A 16,980-nucleotide genomic window follows, 5' to 3' on the forward strand; every position below is an offset into this window, starting at 1 on the left:
ATACAGCTCATTAAACTAGTGATGTTGATCTGGTACCTACATAGAAGCTTCACCCCTATGTTCTAGTCTCTTTGGCATGGGAAGATACTCTACAGGTTACCAAAAGAGAAACCTGGACACCAATCCAGCAGCAAAACCCTCCACCTACAATCTGTCCAGCCTGCAAGATGTGCTGAGACAATAGTGGTGTAGCTGTAATGCATAAAAGAAATATATATTTTCAATTAAAAAAATCTCCCAACCAATAAAAAAAGCTAGGACCAAATGGATTCAGCACAGAATTTTGCCAGACTTTCAAAGAGGAATTAATTTCAGTATTCCTAAAACTATTCCATAAAATATAAACAAAAAGAATAGTGCCTAATTTTTACAAGATTACAATTACCATTAACTTAAACCAAATAAAGAGCAAACAAAAAGAATTACAAGCCAATTTCCTTCTAAATAGATATAAAACTTCTCAATAAAATATTTGCTAACTGAATCCAAGTACACACCAAAAATATCATCTGCCATGATCAAGTAGGCTCATCCTAGAGATGCAGGGTAGGTCTAACATATGTAAATTGATAACTGTAATCTGCTATATAAACAAACTAAAAGATAAAACCCACATGATCCTCTCATTAGATAAAAAAAAAAAGTCTTTGACAAAAATCAAACACCCCTTCATAATAAAAGTACCAGAGAGAACAGGGACACAAGGGTCATACCTTAACATAATGAAGGCAGTTTACAGCAAGCCTACAGCCAATATCAACATATATAGAGAGAATCTCAAAGCATTTCTACTGAAATCAAGAACAAGACGGGTTTTATACTATTCACATAGGTATTCAATACAGCATTTGAAGTCTTAGCTAGAGCAATAAGACAACTGAAGGAGATCAAGGGGATACGAATAGGAAAGGAATAAGTAAAACTATCTTTATTTGAAGATGATATGATAGTATGCATAAATGACCCTAAAATCTCTACCCAGGAAACTCCTATAGCTGATAAACACTTTCAACAAAGTTTCAAGATACAAGATTAACACACAAAAATCAAAACCTTCCTATATATAAATGATAAACAGATTGAGAAAGAAATCACAGAAACAACATGTTTCACAATAGCCTCAAAAAAATGTTTCGTGGCAACTCTATCCAACTAAGTGAAAGACTTGTATATTAAAATTTTTAACATATTAAAGAAAAATCAAGGAAGATATCAGAAGTGGGAAAAATCTTCCATGCGAATGCATTTGCAAAATTAATACAATACAAAGGTGCATCCTACCAAAAGTAATCTGGATATTCAATGTAATTCCCATCAAAAGTTCAATATAGTTCTTCACAAAACTTGGAAGGACAATTTTCGCCTCATATGGCAATAACAAAAAAAGTCCAGATAGCTAAAACAATCCTGATAAATAAAAGAACTGCTGAAAGTATCATGAGCCCCAATTTCAAGTTCACTGAAGTTCACTGTAGAGCTATAATTTAAAAAAAAAAAAAAGACACAAACTGAAGACCCAGACATAAATTACACACCTATGGACATCTGATCTTTTTTTAATAAAGGAGCCAGAAATGCACTTTAGAAAAAGACAGCATTTTCAACAAATTGTGCTAATCAAACCAGATAGTTGCATGTAGAATAAAATAGACCCATATCCATTACCCTGCACAAAACTCAACTCCAAATGCATCAAATACCTCAACATAAAACCTGATACACTGAACCTGATAAAATAAAATGTGGAAAATAGCCTTGAACTCATTGGCACAAGAAAAAGCTTTCTGAACATAACAGAAAAAGCTCAGGCACTAAGATCAACCATTAATACATGGGACTTCATGAAACTGAAAATGGCAAAAGATATCATTTAGACAAAGTGACAGGCTGCAGAATGGGGAAGGATTTTTCCAACTACATATCTGATAGAGGGCTAAATTCTAAATGGTATGAATAATTTAAAAACCTGGATATAAAGAAAAAAATAATCCAATTAAAAATGGGTTACAGAGAGTATTCAGAGTACAGAGAGGGAACACAATGACTATAAACCACTTGAATGCTTGTCTTCTTCAGTCATCAGGGAAATACAAATCAAAATTGCCTTGAGATTTCATCTTATTCCAGTCAAAGTGGCCCAGACCAATAAAATAAATGAAATCTCAGGCTGGCTAGGATTGAAGTAAGGGTAACACTCACCCATTAATGGTGGGAGTGCAAATTTGTACAGTCACTATGAAAATCAGTATGGAAGTCCCTCAGGAAGTCCAATGCAAAACCTAGCTATAATACTCCTGTGCATAACCCAAAGAAAATTCTACCACAGCTACTTTTGCTCAACTGTGTTCATTGCTGCTCTATTCATAGTAGCCAGAAAGTGGAAATAGTCTAGATGTCTGCCAACAGATGATTGGATTAAGAAAATGTAGTGTATTCACACAATGGAATATTACTCAGCTGATTAAAAAATGACATTTACAGATAAGTGGGTAGAGCTATAAAATCATCCTGGCTAAGGTAAACCAACTCAAAAATACAAATAAAGTATGTATTCTGTTATGTGTAATGTTAGCTGTAAAGTCTTTCATAAGAATGCTATAACAAGTATAACCAGAGAGATTATGTTTAGAGTAAGGAAATAAGAGGAATGGAAGGCTCCCCTACAGAAAGGGGAAATAGAATAGATATGAATGATGGGAGTGTCCCACAGAAAGGAGAAATGGAATAGATATGAATAGATATGAATGATGGGGGTGTACTGGAATGGGAAGAGAGAAGTGAGTGGTGTTCGGGGAGGTACAGGTAAAATAAAGGACCGTTTGAGGGTTCATGTGGAAACAATACACTAGATAAGTCTTAAAATGTATACATATAGAAATGAAATCTAAATTGAAATCACCAAATAATGAGAGAGACAAAATCCCATCTAGAAACCTCTCATCAACAAATAAGACCTCAGGTACTGGGAATAGGTTACATCTAATTGACTTGTTGGTCAAAGGAGTTCCATGGAAATGTGCAAACAACCCAGCCTATTGCTAAGACTATTGGTTGTTCTCCACAAACTGATAGTAAGGCTCTATTGCTGAAGATGCCTACACAAATCACCAAACACAGAGAAGTAGAGCTGGTGCCAAATTAGAGCCTTCAAACCTACGGAATAGTTAGTGTTCATAGTGCTGGATGCCAAAGAAGAAAGGTCAACAATAGCCAAGTTATAAATCTTTTGAACTATAATGGTGACCTGCCTGCAAAATCAGCTGGTGCAATAGTGGCAAAATGCTTGTGGGTGTAACCAACCAATAAATGATTTGAGTTAAGGCCCACTTCATGAGTTGGAGCTCACACTTTCTGCTTCTTGGGTGATCAAGAACATGAGACTATATAGACCATGGACAGATGGGAAAACCAAACACTACTATTCTACTAAAGAAAATATCAATAAAATGACTCCCAATGATATTCTTCCACAGTCATAGATCATTTCCTTGCTCAGCCATCACTGAAGAAACTTCCTCCTGCAACAGAGAGGAGCAAATACAGAGATAACATGCAGAAAGTGAGAGAACTTGAAACACTCAACCCTAAATGGAATTAGGGTTAATACCATTAATTCCCTCCCTCAGGGTTCAGGGAACCCTGCAGAAGAGGAGGAGTAAAGATTGCCAGAGTGAGTGGGAATGGAGGACACTAAGTAAATGAAGTCTTCTAGGCACAACAGAACAGAGACTCCTGATCTCCCAGAGCCTGCGGCAGCATACACAGAACCTGCACAGGTCTAAACCAGATTGCTTCTGATGCTGAGAGAGAAAGTGAACACAAGCTCCATTCCTAACCCAAAAGCTGCCTCCAATGAATAACTGTTCACAAAGGAAAAAATCATTTTCTCAATGGAGTCTCACTAGGTGTAAGACCCACACTCGCAGGCAGGTGAGCCCCATAGCCAACAATAAATGGCCACACAAAATGAACCCAGTGGGGGTTTTTTGGAGGGTGGTTCTTCTTTTTTTTTTTTGCTTGTTTGTCTGGGTTTTTTGCCCCCCTTTTTATCTCAGAATGCTTTGTCAGAGCTTTTTTTTAATATTACAGATCTTTTGCTTACATATTATGATTCCTGATTTTGTTTCAGTGGGTTTGCTGTGTGTGTGAATGTGTGTTTATCAGTGTCAGTATATGTTTCCTACAATTCTTCTTTTGCATTTTTTTCTGTTTATTTGTTTCATTCTATTAAGGCGTGTTTGCTTTTAATTTATTTTACTTATTAGTAGTAGTATTATCATTATTTCAGAAGCATGTTTATATTCTAATGAGAGAGAAAAAGAGAGAATGTGCAGAGAGAAGTAGGGGGATCTGGGAGGAGTTAAGAGAGAAGAATTATAGTCATAATATTAGTATAAAAATACTATTTTCTGTAATAAAGAAAGAAATCAGGTAGTGGAGGCAGAGACAGGCAGATCACAATAGCCAAAAATAACTTAGTATATCTTGGGCGTAACACTGACCAAAGAAGTGAAAGACCTATTTGACAAGAACTTTATGTCTTTGAAAAAATAAATTAAAGAAGATACCTGAAAATGGAAAGATGTCCCATGATCCTAGATAGGTAAGATCAACATAATAAAAATAGCAATCCTACCTAAAGCAATCTATAGATTCAATGCAATCCCCATCAAAATACCAACAAAATTCTTCACAGATTTTGAAAGAACAATAATCAACTTCAGATGGAAAAACAAAAAAAAACCCAGGATAAGCAAAACAATCCTGTACAATAAAGGAACTTCCAGAGGCATCTCCATCTCTGACATCAAACTCTATTATAGAGCTACAGTAAAGAAAACAGCTTGGTATTGGCATAGAAACAGACAGGTTGACCAATGGAATTGAATCAAATACCCAGATATTAATCCACACAGCTATGAACACTTGATTTTTCACAAAGAAGCTAAAAATATACAATGGAAAAAAGAAAGCATCTTCAACAAATGCTGGCATAACTGGATATCAATGTGTAGAAAAATTCAAATAAATTCATAGCTATCCCCATGCACAAAACTCAAGTCCAAATAGATTAAAGACTTCAATATAAATCTGACCACACTGAACCTCATAAAAAAAAAAGAGAGTGGGAAGTAACCTTCAATGCATGGGCACAGGAGATCACTTCCTAAATATAACGTCAGTAGCACAGACACTAAGAGCAACAATGAATAATTGGAACCTCCTGAAACTGAGAAGCTTCTGTAAAGTAAAGGACATGGTCAATAAGACAAAAAGGCAGCCTACTGAATGGGAAAAGTTCTTCACTAACCTCACATGAGACAGAGGACTGATCTCCAAAATATATAAAGAACTCAAGAAATTAGAAACCAAAATTCCAAATAATCCAATTTTAAAAATAGGGTACAGAACTAAATAGAATTATCAACAGAAGAATCTCAAATGACCAAAAGATACTTAAAGAAATGTTCAACATCCTTAGCCATTAGAGAAATGCAAATCAAAACTTTTCTGATACCATCTTACACCAGTCAGAATGACTAAGATCAAAAACACCAATGATAGCTTATACTGTAGAGAATGTGGAGTAACAGGAACGCTCCTCATTGCTGGTGGAAATGCAAACCTGTACAATCACTCTGGAAATCAGTATGGCAGTTTCTCAGGAAATTGAGAATCAACCTATCTCAGGACCTAACAATACTACTCGAATATGTACCCAAAGGATGCTCAATCATACTACCAGTACATTTGTTCAACTATGTTCATAGCAGCATTATTTGTAATAGCCAGAACCTGGAAACAACCAAGATGCCCCTCAGCCAAAGAATGGATAAGGAAAATGTGGTACGGTTACACAATAGAATACTACTCAGCAGAAAAAAAAAATGGCATCTTGAAATTTGCATGTAAATAGATGGAACAAAAAAAAAAACATCCTGAGTGAGGTAACCCAGACCCAGAAAAGTGAACATGGTATGCATTCACTCATAAGTGGATACTAGTTGTAGAGCAAAGGATAACGAACCTATAGTCCATGATCCTAGAGAAGCTAAGTAACAAAATTAACTCTAAGAAAAACATACATAGATTTGACCTGTAAATAGAAAATAGGTTAGGTCACTTCACAAAATTGGGAGCATGGGAGTGGAGGGAGAAGTAAGAGCAGAAGAGGAAGAGGAGCAAAAGAAAACTTGAGTGAACGGGACAGCCATGATAGAGGAAGGACAATGATATTTTGATTGAGGGAGCCATTATGGGCTAGCAAGAAACCTAGCACTAGAGAAATTCCCAGAAATCCACAAGGATGACCCCAGCTAAGACACTAAGCAAAAGAGGAGAGAATTCCCAGACTGGCCTTGCCCTGTAGTCAGACTGATGAATATCTTAAATGTCACCATAGAATCTTCATCCAGTAACTGATGGAAACAGAGGCAGAGACCTGCAGTGGAGCACTAGGTTGAGCTTCAAAAGTCCAGTTGAAAAGTGGGAGGAGTGAAAATATGAGCAAAAAGGTCAAAACCATGATGGGGACACCCACTGAAACAGCTTACCTGAGCTAAGGGGAGCTTACCAACTCCAGTAAGACAAGGAAGGAACCAGCATAGGTCCAAACTAGATCCTCTGAATGTGGGTGACAGTTGTATAACTGGAACAGACTGTGAAATCACTAACAGTGGTACCAGAATTTATCCCTACTACCTGTACTGGCTTTTCTCTCTGGATGAATACATTGCTCCACCTAGATATGGTAAGGAGGGCCTTGAACCTTCTGCAAAGTGATGTGCCTTATCTTCTCTGAGGAGTGTATAGGGGGTGAGTAGGGTAGTTGGTGGAGGGAATAGGAGGAGGGGAGGGAGTGGGAACTGGGATTGGTATAAATAATGAAAAAAGACAGTTTGTTTTCTTTTAAAATATAAAATAAAATAAAAATACCCATTTTGAGTTCCTGAAAAAAAAAATTAGCCAACAAACTAAATAAAACAAATTCACCAATGAGCTCTAAATTTTCAGCAGGATTAAAACAGTAAGAATGCTTGAGCTTGGTAGAACCCAATGCGCTCTTGTTGTAGAGGTTATAATCTAATTAAAATTAGTATATTGGGGTATTAGCACGTAAACATATCAAATTTTCAACAGAGGTTGTCGGTTAAACCAAAAGACAAAATGAAATATAAACAATTACATGAAATTGCTAGTTATGAGGACAAGAAACTAAATACATCCATTTTGATGGCTATTCTTCATTGCCAACTTGACTATATCTGGAATGAACTACAATCCAGAAATGTAGGGCACACCTGTTAGAGATTTTCTGCTTGATTTGAAGTGGGTGGATCCACTTCTAGTCCTGACCTTTGAGGTAGGAAGACACACACCATTGATCCAGATCTTAAGGCTGGAAGACACAGGCCTTAAACACAAATCTTGAGGTAGAAAGAGATACTTTGAATGATGGAAGTCTATATAAGGACATAGAAGAAGCAAGCTTTTGCTCTTTGCCTGCTGGCTCTCACCTTGCCAGCACATCCGTTCCTTCAATGGCATTGGAGACTATTTCTTAGAGATTCCATTATATACAGAAAACCAGCTGAGTCACCCAGCCTTGTGAGGTGGATTCTTGGACTTTCCATTCACAGCTAGTCATTGTTGGATTATCTACACTACAGCCTGTAAATCATTCCAATAAACCTCATATGTACATATGAGAGAGAGAGAGAGAGAGAGAGAGAGAGAGAGAGAGAGAGAGAGAGAGAGAGAGAGAGAGTTCACTGAATAAGTTCTGTGACTCTAGAGAATTCTGACTAGGAAATCAATCATATAAAATCAAAGAAGTGAAATATCAGTTCCAACAGAAAAGCATAAAAGATTCTTTAAATGAAAGGAAAAGGTCAGAAGTAGCATTTATTATGTAAGCCTAAGGCAATATCATTTCTCATTTTAAGAGCTAAGCAACAGAATGGGGATGCCCTTACAAAGGGAAATTAAGAAAAGTCAGGTTATACAATTGTGTAAGTCAATCTTGGGAAATTCCACGAGGGTCCTGATATGACCCAGGAAACTGCATTAAGTTTAGCCTACCTTCTGTCCAGGGATCAGAGAGGGTATATAGTTAATTTTCTGCAATCAAAAGAGAACAAATAAGAACCTGTTCGTTCTGAGCACAGATGAACAGAGTGGACACTGAATGAGGTGGGATGAGCTGCTTGCCCCTAACAGCTATGAGCAAATGCTCCAAAGGTGTCTCTCTCATCTTTCATATCCATCATTAGCGTCATTCACATTCCATTCCAGTGATTTGTCTTTCTGCCAAGATCACTAACTGCTACCCAGCTCAGAATTGGCAGTTGGCTTCACTTCATGCTTGCAAGAGGAAGTGTTATATAGCATGCACCCTACTCCACCCCTGCGGTCAGCCTGCAGATGTGACCAGCTCCCCAGGATCTTCCTGCCTGCTCACTTCCTCTGGATTATGCACAACCTGGTTTCTTCTCTCATCATACTGCTGGCATCATTTATCTTTCCAACAACAGCATTCTAATTTATGAGTACCTGAAGGCCTGCCCTCATGTTGTAACTGGCATGCCCTGAAAGAATGTGGGCAAGATCATCACCAGCAAGCCTATCCAGAGGTTCTTTCCAAGGTGGTCCCAGATCCTGTCAAGTTGACAACTGAGATGAACCATAAACTGAGACTGAGAGAAAAATTTTATTATGGTATTTCCAAAAGATATCTGAAATTCTAAAATGAGTAAACAGTAGCTTACAAAAAAAACCCTCTAAATAATATAAATGAAAATATATTTTGCTGGATTATTGAGGTGGTTTTGTGTTTTGGGAATACTTCTGATATGCAAGTAATAGAGATTTTTATTATAGATATGATACATAACATGGTGGATATATGTATATCAAAGATCATTATATTAAATTTTCTCCTTATAATGAAAACAAAGCTTAAGCCTTGCTTAAACCTGGTATCTCAAGCCTAGTCCTAGCTACTATGGAGACTGAGGAAGAATTACAAATTAAAGGCCTGCTAGGCAACTGTGTGAGAATTTATCCCAAAAATAAAAAGCAAAAGATGCTAAAGATGTCGATTAATATTAGGACACTTGCCTCGTGTACCCAAGATTTAGCTACCAGCTGGTAAAGCATATAAAGATTCATTAAAAATAGTTACAGACTCAATGCACGTTTGTTTCACACCTGTCTAAAGCTTCCCAAGGACCAGAGTGTATCCATCAAGGCACTACAGTGAGGTGCCTATAATTTTATTGTGTGATCCTTTTAATATTCATTCATTGATTTTATTTGAGTGAAAATTTAATGATAGATCTATCATATAATCCTGGCCAATGTCAACTATTTCTAGACCCTATCTCTATTCCTCCATGCCTGCAGTTTTATAAATTACCTTTAACGTACACCTTCTTTGAGATTCTCATTTAAAAAAAAAATACCCTCATCTAGTTTTTTCCCAGTATCTCCTATTAATAAAATAATTTGATGTGCATATGCTTTGGAGAAAACTTTATCTTTCTGTGTGCTGACTTGGGAGAAAAGCAAAAGTAGACCTAGGAAGAGTGTGTTCCCATTCACACTTACATCTTTAAATTTTTGACATGGTTTTATTTACCTATTATGTATACAATGCTGTTCCAGTATGTACGCCTACACTCCAGAAGAGGGCACCAGATCTTATTATAGGTAGTTGTGAGCCACTGTGTGGTTGCTGGGAATTGATCAGTGCCCTTAACCTCTGAGCCATCTCTCCAGCTTGTCATGATTTTAAATATGCAAGAGACATTTTTAAAATGACCCCAGACTCTTTTTCATAAACATGAGATGTAACCTCACCATAGGAATAAAGCTGGGTCAGGGTCAGACCAGGTTAAAAACTAGCACAATAGTCAAGTGCTGTGTTGAATAGCCTGGTACTACAATTTTGTATATGTTTCTCTTTCCAAAACAGGAAGAAAAAGATCTAATTCATCCTATCGTACTGATTAATCAGTAGCCTTTATTTATTATTTAGGCTTTTCAGTAGTTTTTAACCTTTGCTTAGGGGGAAAGGTAGGTGTCATTTTGCTGCAAAATAAGCTAAGAGCAAGGAAAATGTCCTGTGCGAAACTCAGAGCCTGAGAAAATGGAAGAACACAAACATCAACAATGATTCTAACCCACTACCATTTGAAATGCAGCGTAGGGCAGTGAAGGAAATTCTAGCTCCATTGAGCTAACATCAAAGGGACGAATTTATCAGAATATTGCCTTGTTTGACCCAAAGCTTCCAGTGAAATGAATCTGTGGGCATTGTAAATATAGTTCTTTGATGACTGTGATACTTTAGGTCCTCAACAAAAATATTGTGTGTTTTGATCATATAAAGATTACAATTTTTTATTATTTTATTATCATGGTTTATTTTTGGTTGGTAGTGTTCTGTAACTAATATAAAAAAGATTACCTCCTCTGCTCTGCCTTCTCTGCTAACCAGAGAGCAATGTATTCCCATGGACTAAGTAAGAAATATATGAATAGCCCGACTTAATATAATTTGCTCTGTTTTCTCTGCAGTACATCCAAGAGGCAAAGTCAAGATAACATTTTATACTATGTAAACATATTTTCTGCACTGTTTACCAGAAAAAAATTTTGCCTTCATCTCAAATATGTAAAGCAATTTGAGTTAATAAGTTGTGGTTAATAAGTCTTTATTCACAAATGCCCACCATTTCAAATGGAGTGTCAGAACTATTCTTTCCCCATAAAGAACAATAGATTTTAAAATATGGATTTGGGTGTTATTTCGTCAACAAAGATCTGAAGATATGAAAATATGCTGTTACAGTCTAATATCCCTAATTCTCCTTTGAAGTGACACAAAAATTAAATAATTAAAATAAGATAACATATTGATTCTGATCTTTTTTTGGAAGGGAGGTGTTTCAAGACATGGTTTCTCTGTGTAGCCATGGCTGTTCTGGAACTCATTCTGTAGGCCAGGGAGACCTCAGACTCACAGAGATCCACCTGCCTCTGCTTCTGCTTACTGAGTGCTAGGATTAAAGGCATACACTACTATGCCCAACATTTAATATGGGATGTCCCTTTGCACACTGCGAATATATATATATTGCTTTTATTGGTTGATGAATGAAGCTACATTGGCCTATGGCAGGGCAGAAGACATCTGGGTGGGAACTCCAAGCAGAGAAATGGGTGAAGAAGGGCAGGATCAAGAAAAAAAGCAGTGAGCCACTGGAGCAGCAAGATGTGCTAGAAAACAAGTGATGTCACAAAGTCACGTGGTGATACACAGATTGTTAGAAATGGGTTAATTTAAGAGTTACTCAGTAATAAGCCTGAGTCATCTGCTAATCAATTGTATTTAATATTAAGCCTCTGAATGATTATTTTATAAGTGGTTGTGGGAACTGGTGGATGGAGAGAAATTGGTCCAGTGGGACTGGGCAGAACAGAGAAAAGCATCAAAGCTACAGGCATTGATCCTGACTTTTATAGTTGAACTAAATGCACAAATAATTTCTTGAAATAGCCATTATATAGATCTAAATAGTGAATGGAATTAGTAAGAAAAACAACTTCCTTCAGATTAAAAGCGAGTAGAAAGTCTTGAGATATATAGCCAGCTCACCGTCTTATTCTTTATGTATGTTTAATATGTATTCATACTATGTACAAATAAACATATGTACTTTATTCTCTTCCCCAAGAACACTTGTTAAGAACATGAAAGAAAATAAGACACTGTTTCGTGTGACTTCAGTTCTTAGACAGAAGCAATGGATGCCGTAACCTATTTTCAAATTTATCAGCCTTAAGATGACAAATAGAAGACCACAGCCAAGCAAGCTGAGTGACAGTAGATACACTCTCCTTAGTCTAACTCCCTGACATATACATGCTTGCATGAAAATGAGAGCATGCTAATGAATTATAGCCCAATAATTCACATGTAAACCAATCATGTTAATATATTAATATTAATTATTCACTTAAGTTTTGTATTTTAGTTGGGTTTGGTTTGTGATGGAGTTGAACTTACTATGTAGCCTTGAGCTCCTGATCCTCCTGCCTCTACTTCCCAAATGCCAGGACTGCAAGTATATGCCACCACCTCTGGTTAAATTATTCATTCAGGGTGCTTTTAATTTTTTTCTAATTGGAGCATGTTTTATTCTCTGAAGACAGTCTTTTGATGTGAATGAAATGTCCCTGATGCTCAATAGTATTATATTTCTAACCTGAGACACCATCACAGCCACGCCTCCTAATTAGTCGCTCAAGTGCTCACTTCAGGTGTCTCTTCATGGGACTTCATTTCAAATGTGAAGAACATTTCCCTTTGAAACATGGCAGTGATACAGCAGAAGTGACAGGCCACTGACAGGACAACACGTCATTGCCATCAGCTAAATTCATGCTCAAAATCTGCACAATCATGTTACCAAAAAAGAAAAAAGGGTTACATTAAAATGTCATGAACTTCTAAGCAGACCTATGATTTTGCAGGGGGAAGCCTTTATGATTTTCCTGGCTGCATGTTAGAATTCTCCAGCTTTCCAATTAGTCTATGGCTTTTTGAGCCACAGCATTGTTACAGCTAGAAAATAATTAAGTTCCCAGCTGATCAAGCAATGAAAACGCCACCTACCTTTCTACAAGGGTTTCCACACATAAAATAGGTTACAGAGGTTTTAGGGTGCCAAAAGAGCAAAAGAGGGTGCTGTGCTAACTCAGGGAAAATAATAGTGGGAAACCAATTATGTGGAATTATGTGGAAAAATTTGTGTTCTCAGGCACTAGGAGTTCAGAGGTAAAGTTATGAAATACTGGAACTCCCATTTTTTTTGAAGTTTGATTTCTTTTTTATGTGTTTGAGTGATTCATCTGCTTGTGTGTGATGCCCTTCTGTGTTCCTGGTGCCCACAAAGGCAAGGACAGGTCATCATATCCCCTATAATGATTTATAGATGGTTATGAGTTCTGTGTAGGTGCTAGCTAGACACAAGAGGTCCTGCAAGAGAAAAAGCACGACATGCTCTTAAATGCTGAGCCAAATTGTAGCCTCTGGAAGACTCGTATTTAAAGAGAAGCATCTTGGTAACCACGAGTACCTTAAGAGATTGAAGGAAGCTCTCAGGCCCTTGAGGAAGTATTGGCAGTAGTACATAGCCTTTTCTGATACTCTCTGGAGAACAAGGAGAGCATCCTGAGGAACATAAAGAGTCTATAAATAGGAACCCCCTACAATAACCACTGCTGCTCTGGTGCTGTAAGGGAGTTCAGCAACCAAGGGAAGACTTCTTGTCTACCACCATACTGTCCTGCAGTCATTCTTGCCCCTAGTTTCTTACGACAGTTCTCTGATCACTTTTCCTAATGATCAGACACCAAGTTCACACATGTGTGCAATGAAATCTAAATCTGAAGAAGTAAAAGCTCTTAGCAGTTGTCAGAGTGTACCATGTAACTCTAGTTTGTGGCCAGTGTTGAGAGACGCCATGGTAGGAGTCCTCTGATAATTGAACTGCTTTTCTGCTCCAGAACCAGAGAAGAGAGTGAAAGAAGATATGGAGTCAAGATGATAAATTGACTGGTCAAAATTGGCCAACACTTCTCAGAAAAAAAAAGCAAACAAAGTGGCAGAAATGGTTGCAAGAATATATTCACAGTTTATGTAGACTTATGCCAACACGGCTAATCCATTACAAAATGTGTATCAGTTAAAAATTCATAAGGTCCAAAATATACCATTTCCTAAGGTAATATATAACCTAATCATTTGATGTTTTTAAGTTATAGAAACAGAGAGAAAAGTGAAGGGATGGCTTAGTGGGTAAGAGCACTTGGTACACAACCATGAAGAACTGAGTTCAAATGCCCAGAAGCCACAGAAGCAGATGTGGTCTGATAAGTCTGCAATCCAGGCCTGTGGGAGAACAGAGAGAAGAGGATTGCTAGGGGATTATTGGTAATGTAGGAGAGAGTAAAGACCTTGACCCAGAGGAGGAAGATGAAAAGTGACAGGGTGAGACACACAACCACTGGTCTCCAAACAGACACATGGGTGCATGCATCTTCACACACAATTGCACATGTACACATGAATACACATACACACAGACAAATACAAGTAAACCTACAGAAAAGTTTTTAAGGAATATATAAAGGTTATGATTTAATCTTTCTTATCCTACTTCTGCCACATAATTTTTAAATTTGTCATAAAAATATATACGAATGTAACTCACTTAATGTCCAGACTTTATTCAGTATACAAATAGCAAAATTGTCTTAATATTAAATATAGTATCATCTTTCAACAGATTTAATTTACCATGTGAGAAGAGAAATATATTCTTATCCCATCCTGAGTACTTGAAAGCAAATAACTAATTTTACTATTATGCTAGGAGATACTCTAAATTCTGCATATACTGAATTGGGGAAATAAATATGAAGCACCTTAAAAATATGATTATTGCATAATGCAATGGACTTTGTAAACACATCTTAAGATTAGCCAAGATTCAGACAGTCAACACAAGGAAGAATTTGCAACCAACTTACTATTAGACAACCCCTTCATTCTCTACTGTCCCAGTGTGTATATCACCACATGACTTGACTTCCTTGCCTCATTATCAGAGGTGCAAACCTAAAGGCCTACCTAAACTTGCATTTGAAATTCTGACAGTTTTGATCGAACCTAAGGATATAGAATACAAACTGTATTCCATTTTGGAAGGCAACAGTTCAAAAGAGAGCACAAGAATTGGAGTAACAGATTGGAAAACTTTTGAAGGTCTTGATTCAGGAAGACAGGGGGACAAGGGAGAGACTTAGAGCCAAGGAAAACAGGTGACATTGTCAAAGCAGATGCATGCTGATTTCCATTCTTATAAAGCAAGGCTGTCTTTGTGTTCTTACTCATTGTTTTCTATTTCTCATGCGATTTGCTCCTTATTCATTCATGGCCACCCCTCAAAACATCCCATTATCTTTCTATAGAATTAGTGTTTATTAAATGCCTGTAGGGTGTATTTACTCCATAGAATAGATCCAGGCAAAACCTATAAGCAACTCACTAAGAAATCCTTTGAAAAGAAATATGATTAGGGTATGTCACATGAGAGGCAGATCACGTGATTATTGAGAATCACATTGTATGATCATAGTCTCCAGAGCATGTCTCCAGAAATGCTTCTAAAATATCACCTTTTCCTCAGTCCCACCTTTGGTTAAGGTTTGCTTCCCTTCTGAGCTCATCTGTGGAGAAAGAAAGAGCAGTCTCACAACTGGAAAGAGGCAGGACATCCATCTCCTCAGGCTCAAAATTAGTGGAGGCAAAGATAATTAACAGATAATGTCAATGCAATGAAGTGCTGTCATAAGATAATGGTCTCCTGCTGCTGTACAAATGTGACGAGGAACTCATTCTTCAGAAACAAATTTCAGAGTTGAGAAAGGATTTTCATCCCGTAAAATAATAACCTTTACACAATGCTCTATTCCAGCAATGTATTTCTAGCACATTGTACTTTGCGCTAAGAAAATGCTAGAAAAAATAATTATCTTAGAATAGGGATGCTGTAATTGTATCGCTGGTTATTTGTACAATAGTCAATGTTATGGTTATTCAACTTGGTCTGAATCTGGCTGGTTTTATTTTTGATGATCGCAAAGCCTTCTTGCTAAGACAGCTAGTTCTCTATGAATGTAGAAGCTCCCCTTGGTAGTGCTGATTAGAACAGGAGTACCTGACTGGCAGATTTATGCCTCCATTATTAATAAGTGTGCCTTGCTATTAAAGGAACATTTTTAAATCCGTTATTACATTTAACCAGATATCATCAATTAGCATTATATTAAAATATGTATAAAATATACATAGGAAAATAACTACGCTTTTACTTTTAATAAATGCATCTTTCTAACTTCCTGATAATTCAAAGTACTATCATAGACCAATAAAACAGCAGAGAGGTCAAATGAATAAAGAGGATTATTTTTGCCGTCAGATATAAATGATCTAAACTCAATTTAGTAGAATAATTTTGTGCCAGGTATCTCTCAGACGAAACCTCTCCTTAATTCCCTGCTGAGCATCGGTGCAGGTGAGTCTTGAGCGCACACTTCTTCACTAGCTGACACAGTCTTGTGCTTTGTCAGTGTTCGCTGACAGTGCGCAGTGTTGGGACAGAAAGTCAGGCCTTCTTCCCCACGCATAGCTTCTACCTCAAGGCATGCTTATCATATTTCTGATCTTAGATTCCGATGTTCCTCATCAAGTATGCTGTTACAGGGCTTTCTTAAGTTTTAAGTTCTTTAATATTGTGTGGAAGTCCTTCTCTATCTCACTTAGGGTTTCTATTGCTGCAATAAAACACCATAGACAAAAAGCAAGTTGGAAGAAGAGGGTGTATTAGGTGAATAGTTCAACATTGCTGTTCATCCCTGAAAGAAATCAGAACAGGAAAAAGAAAAAAAAAAAGAGCAGGATGCCAGAGGTAGGAACTGATGCAGAATCCATGGAGGGGCGCTGCTTATTGGCTTGCTTCCCATGGCTTGCTCAGCCCACCTTCTTATAGAATCCAGGACCAACAGCCCAGGGATAGCACTACCCCCCATGGGCTGGGCCCTCCACCATTGATCACTAAATGAGAAAATGCCTTCCAGCTGGATCTTATGGAGGCATTTCCTCAACTGAGAATTCCTCCTGTCTGGTGACTCCAGCTTGTGTCAAGTTCACACACCAACCAGCCAGTAAGACTGACCCCTTGTCAACTTGACACACAAACACATCACTATTAAGCCAAATCCCTTCCTTTCTTATTTATTCCCAAGATCTCACATTGAAATCGTGAGTAATTTTAAGACCCCACAGTCTTTACAAATTTAATCTTTAAAATTTCAGTCTCTTTAAAACATCCATTCTCTTTTGAAAGT

The sequence above is a fragment of the Alexandromys fortis genome, unplaced genomic scaffold (assembly GCF_014885135.2).
Source record: "Alexandromys fortis isolate MF-2015 unplaced genomic scaffold, M_Fortis_MF-2015_v1.1 scaffold_28, whole genome shotgun sequence".
NCBI classification, from domain to species: domain Eukaryota; kingdom Metazoa; phylum Chordata; class Mammalia; order Rodentia; family Cricetidae; genus Alexandromys; species Alexandromys fortis.